Source organism: Echinops telfairi, unplaced genomic scaffold (genome assembly GCF_000313985.2).
Source record: "Echinops telfairi isolate 266 unplaced genomic scaffold, ASM31398v2 ScPeMD7_7409;HRSCAF=8447, whole genome shotgun sequence".
Classification (NCBI taxonomy): Eukaryota; Metazoa; Chordata; class Mammalia; order Afrosoricida; family Tenrecidae; genus Echinops; species Echinops telfairi.
Genome location: NW_022111309.1, coordinates 10,898,489 through 10,904,539, shown reverse-complemented (window position 1 = coordinate 10,904,539; position 6,051 = coordinate 10,898,489).

The window sequence follows — 6,051 nt, the reverse complement described above, 5'->3', positions numbered from 1 at the left end:
GTCTCCCTGTCATGCCACTTCCTTCAAATGGCCTATACCACTTCTGTTTATGTGTGTTTTTAGATAGATATATCATAGCTGAAAGTGTCCGGGAAATGAAGTCATATTATTGTCATTCAATTGTCCCGCTCATATTTGGAGGTGTCTTACCTAACAGAAGGGGAGACAAGAGATTAGCAGATGACCGACAGTAGATGCTGTAACATTCATATAACATTCATGATGGAGAAGGGTCCTTGTTATCCGCTCAGCCTCTGCAACAGCACACAAAACATGCTCCCACTCTTTCGCGTGGACAGTGCTCAGGATTGCACATTCAGCCGCTCACATTTTTCCTGGTCCCTCTGTGGCATCTCCTAGCCACCAGGCTCACTATCCTTCCTTCCTCGTTCTTCCTCTTGCCTTATCCTTCTCTGCCACACTGCTTGCTGCTTGCTTTTTTCAACTGTTTCATGACAGCACTTTGTGACAACATACGCCCGGTCTAGGGCAGATCTCTCAGGCTGAGCTGACTCCCAAGACCATCAACCTGGGTGATCTGTTCAGGTGGGTTTTTCGACCCATGCCCGTCGGATGTGTGGTGCAGACTGAACCTGCTGCCAATGTCCCTTCGAGGACATACGTGGCTATTACGGGCACAGCAGCGCATTCATTCTGCTGTTAAAATTACATTAAGAAATGAGGAGGGAACCACAAATAAGGACATTTATTTGGTCATTACCTTTTTATTTCCTCAACTGTAAAGAGCTGTGATAGGATCTCATTTGGTTTGAAAAAGCAAAAAGAGATGCTTATCTTGTTAGGAGTATGAATTAATACCACTAGAAGAGTCTGTTTGGAATTTCTTACAGTGTTACTCTTTGGGAAGAAGAAGGAATAGTACCATAGATAGGACTTCCCCTTTTCGCCCAAAAAAAGATACCTTCCCCCAAATTAAAGTGCCCCATTAAAGAGTTCGCATGACATAATTATGAAACGTGCTTATTAAATATCCGAGAGCATATCTAGTAACAACTAGACTGTCCTGGGAGTGGCAGTTCATATAAAAATCAGTCACTCCTACAACTTTTCTCTTTCTTACTGGGAAATAGCTTTATTTATCATTTGAATAGACAGCTTTAGGTAGAAGGAATCTGAAACAAGCACCTGCATTTCAAGGCATTTATTTCATTAGCGGACTGAATTTATTGGCGAAGTGAACTCTATGAGGCTTTTGCTTAGACTACGATGACAAATGACTGAACCATGAGGAGAAATGATGTCCTGATCCACACGGTGACAGGAGCGAACCTTCAGAACATGCCGTTGAACAAAACAAGCCAGTTCCCAAAGGACAAACATTGAAGGATCTCACTTCTATGAAATAGGTATTATTGGCAAACATATAGAAACACAGGAGTATGTGTGATGACCAGAGGCAGAGAGGAGAAAGGGAAAGGGGAAGTCATTGCATAGCGGACACTGAGCTTTTATTATTATTAAAGGTAATGCAAATGTTTTTGAAACAGACAATGATGATGCTTGAATAACATACCAAACATAAATAATGACACTGAATTTTCCATGTAAGGAGTGTTGAATCGGCCCATATTTTGTTACTTATATATTTATCACGATAAAAATTTCCATTGAGTTATGCTTCAAAATCAGCAGGGGGCATAAAAATAAATGTGGCTGGCTTCTGCCTAGAATCTGAATATGATAGCAGAGGGATCAAAAACTCGCACAATAGTAGAGTTAGATTATACCACAGAAGTCGTCTGATCTTCTTACTGCTCCAAGAACATTAGCGAGTGATTTCCAAAAGATAGAAAAATAAAAAGTCAGTAGACCGTTGTTCAGATGGGCCACTATGCAGTCACAAGCAAATGTAAGTGAGATCTGAATTCATATTGGCATCCATCATCTCATTTATATTTATTGTGGGAAACTCAGACATTACCTAATCTTTCTCAAACTATCAACCGTCAAGCATTAAAAAGAAAAAAAATCCTAACTTGTCTTCCTTCCATTTTTTATTCTGTAAATGTTTAGCTGTCACTCAGTCAGCTTCAACCCCTGGCAACCCCAGGTACAATGGAACAAAATGTTGCTCAGTCCTGAGCTATCTTGACAATTGATCATAGATCCGATCTTTGTGAGCCATGGGTTTTTTTATTGGTTAATATTCAGAAATAGATTGTCAGGCCTTTCATTTGGGTCTGAGACTGGACACTCTTTCAGAAGCAACACTCAACCTTTCATCGATAGAACCATTAGCCAGAAATGAAACCGAGTCTCCCGTGTGCAGGGTGAGGATTCAACCTCCGAACTGCCTCATTGAAGCATACCCATCTTTTCAACTGGCCTCATGTGACCTTCCTCCAGGACCCAGCCTCAAACTCAGTTCATTTGTAGTGTTCTATTCAAAGCGCCCCACCCAGAACTGGGAAGATGTGACCAGGGGAGAAAGACATGAGGCTATTATGACTCAGATCTACACGATAGCTTCTCCGGGTGCTGAGGATCCATTAATAATTCACCCTTGCAAGCCTTACTGTTGGCCTCTGTATCTTGTTTGTTAATGTGTACTAAACAGTATGTGTTAATTAACCACAGTTGATATGCAAATTAGATGCCATTCTTGGCTTGGTGACTTGGATTCTCAGTCAGAATCCTAAAGGGAAACAGAGGTATTATTGGATGGACATAGCAAGGTTGATGGAGACAACAAGAACTTGATTGGATTTTGCTACCTCGACAGTAGTATTGCCCATAAGCATGCAGAGACATGGTGAGGAAGCTGTCTGATGGAAGACTAGTGAGAACTCAGGTTGTGGAGGAAGAGCCCGCTGAGAGAAGCTGGGTGTCAATGGAACATAGCCACTAGCCACTGCCAGACCAAACCAAAACCAAATCCACTGCCAGCGAGTGGATTCTGACTCATGGTGACAAGGCAGAACTGCCCTGGTGGGTTTCCGAGACGGTAACTCTTTATGGCAGTAGAAAACTCCTCCTTCTCCCTGGGAGTCCCAGGTGGTTTCGTACTCCTGACTTTCCAGGTAGCAGCCCAACGCATAACTGCTACGCCAGCCACCAGGGCTCCAGGCACTGCCAGAGCACAGCCTCTATAACATCAGGAGTTTCTTCTCTACGTCTTCCTTCTTCAAAGTAAAATAACAGATTTCTTTGCTTTTGTAAGCAAAAGTATATCCAACAACTTCCTGTCTCCTTGTCCACTAAAAGAGTCTTACTTTGAGTTACATGAACCAATCTTTAGAACTTTATTGTGATGAGAAGCAGGATACGGAAGCTGGAATAAAGAGCTAGATCCAAACGACTGTGGCACATGTGAAAAGATATGTACACAGAGAAGTGGATGTGGGAAATCATCCAGAGAGTTGAAGGAGAGGGGAGAAAGCAGGTGTGCATTTGTTGCGTGGGCAGTGTGGGGATCGAGGATCTATGAGATTTTGAAAAGGGATTGAAAGAAGGAGAGAGTTAGAGATGAAGCGGAGATAGAAAAGGAAGACAAAAACTGAGGAGAAAGAAGAGGAAAGGTAAGTATCTGGCTAACCTGGGGTTTTGGAGATGGTTCAATGAGATTTTCTCATTGGATATTTGTTAATGGTGATAAAAATTTGGCAGCAAATATGCATACTGGTTGTGTAGCAAAATTAACGTCATCAATGCTGTGAGCTCTTGAATGTGAAGACGGTCAAATTGACAAATGTCGTGTCATGTATGTCTCTTCACCTCAATCAAAAAGAATAAATTTGGGAAAGGGGGAACCGATCACAAGGATCTACAGATAACCTCCTCCCTGGGGGATGGACAACAGAAAAGTGGGTGAAGGGAGATGTCGGACAGTGTAAGACATGACAAAATAATAATAGTTAATAAATTATCAAGGATTCATGAAGGAGGGGGGAGCAGGGAGTGAAGGTGGGAAATGAGGAGCTGATACCAAGGGCTCAAGTGGAAAGCAAATGATTTGAGAATGATGATGGCAACAAATGTACAAATGTACAAATGTGCTTGACACAATGGATGGATGGATGGATTGTGATAAGAATTGTACGAGCCCCCAATAAAATGATTTAAAAAGAAAACATACTACATTTAAAAACAAAAACAAATTAGAAATTTAGGGAAACCCTGTCCCCAAAGAAATTTGAACATTCAAATACCCCCATGAGAGTAAGTCCAAAAGTACCGCTCCAAACCCAGAGAAACTTCCATTCCAATGTGAAATGTCTAGGGCTCCACATTTTGGAAGGTGGTGTGGCATCCCTCTAGCCTTCCCCAAAGCAGCTCTGTACTTTGATTGACACCAAGTGGAACCCCTGGAGGGACACACGTAGGTTCCTTTGGAATGCTCTTTGAGTGTGGAAAACAAGAAGGCATCTGAGGGCACTGCCAGGGCTGTCGGGTGGATGGGCTGAGGCTGCCGCCTGAAATAATCAAAGACCCCTTGAAGAATGAGCGGGTGCATCTTCAGGATAAACAAAAGTAATTTCTGTGGGGTTTTTTTCTTCTCACTAAGGCCATTTTCAAATTTCTTCTAACTTCTTCATAATAAGCCTCCATGATTACCCTGTGACGTTTTGGGATACAATTCATCAAGATGAATGCCTGTGGCATGAAACGCAACAAAGACAAAGCCAGGTGCTGTCAATTTCAGAGCGGAAGCCTCTGCTTTGAGAGCGTCGGTCAAGTCTTCCTGGCCGTCCGGAAAAGGCCTGGTGCAGCTACATGTTTTTGTTTTATGGGGAGCAGCATTCCCATGAACTTGTTACAAAACTTCAGTGATTCGAGAAGATATCCACTTGAGGTTTGTTAACAATTGGATAGTAGCCCTGACCTCAATTTTTTTTCCCATGGCACAAAAGGTATTCCTTTTTTGGTGGTGGTGGGGGGGTGTCCCCTAATGAGTCTAAGATCAGAGTATTACTGAGAAACTTGTCTGTAATCCCCATTGATTACATAGAAATGTCTCCGCACATTTTGGCTGGAATGACCCCAAGCACGGATTGGAGCCCTAGTAGTGAAACACTTGGGTTTCTTTTTGGATGAAAAGGGCTTTCAGGAAACAATGTCATGTGTTTTCCTTGTTCTTCGTTTCTGCCTCTTCAGAAGAATTTCTTCTCCAAAAACTTACATTACATTTCAAGGCTCTTTTGAGTCGGATTTATGTCTATTGGATGCTATACAGGACAGAGATAAGCCTCAGGCAGCCTGAGATGATACTGTTTATATTTATTGGATTGACTTGATACTTTCTGCAAGTATGAACGTGTTCCCCAAAAGGCCTTTGGCAATAGGCTCATTAGTCAGTTCAAGCATGCGACACAGTTGCTCCTCCAATTGTGAGCGGTCCAAGACTGACAGGAGAAGCCTCTATCAGCTGCTCTTATCTGAGATCCGTGCAGCACATACTGGAAGCACCAATGGGCAGACAGAGGGAGGGAGTTCAAGGATGTGACTGTTGGCTTTTCTCAAGATGTCTTCCCCCAGGTCAAAGAACCAGCCCTCCTCTAACTTACAGCAACTCTCCATCCTCTGGCAGCCATTCGTTCCTCCAGCGCCAAACGTTCTAGGATCAACAGGTGTGCATGCTTGATGCTTTCAAGAGGCCGTCGTTCCTTAAAGGTGGTGACATCGTCTTTGTTTTGCTTTGTTCTTTTTTAATCAAGAAATACTTACTGAACTCTTATGTAGGCACCCCTATCAATAAAGAGACAGCTGAGGAGATAGCTGAGAATTGTTCTTAGACTAATTTTCAAATGGAGAGTGAGCGTCCTTTGCTGCCATCATCATGACCCCTTTCTGTTTCACTGGGTTTCGAAGGCCATTAGGAGTCTACCTGTGAAACAGACCAATGAGGAAGCAGAGGAAAATGAGAAAGCTGGTTCAAAATCGGAGTATATATGTGGTATGATATATCAGAGATGCAATAAGCAATGTGGAGTTACCTGTAACTGAAGATGAATTTAAGGGAGAAGAAATGAAGCTGAAGCACTGTGAGTAGTCATAAATACACAGCTTAACTCGAAGAATGTAATCAATGCC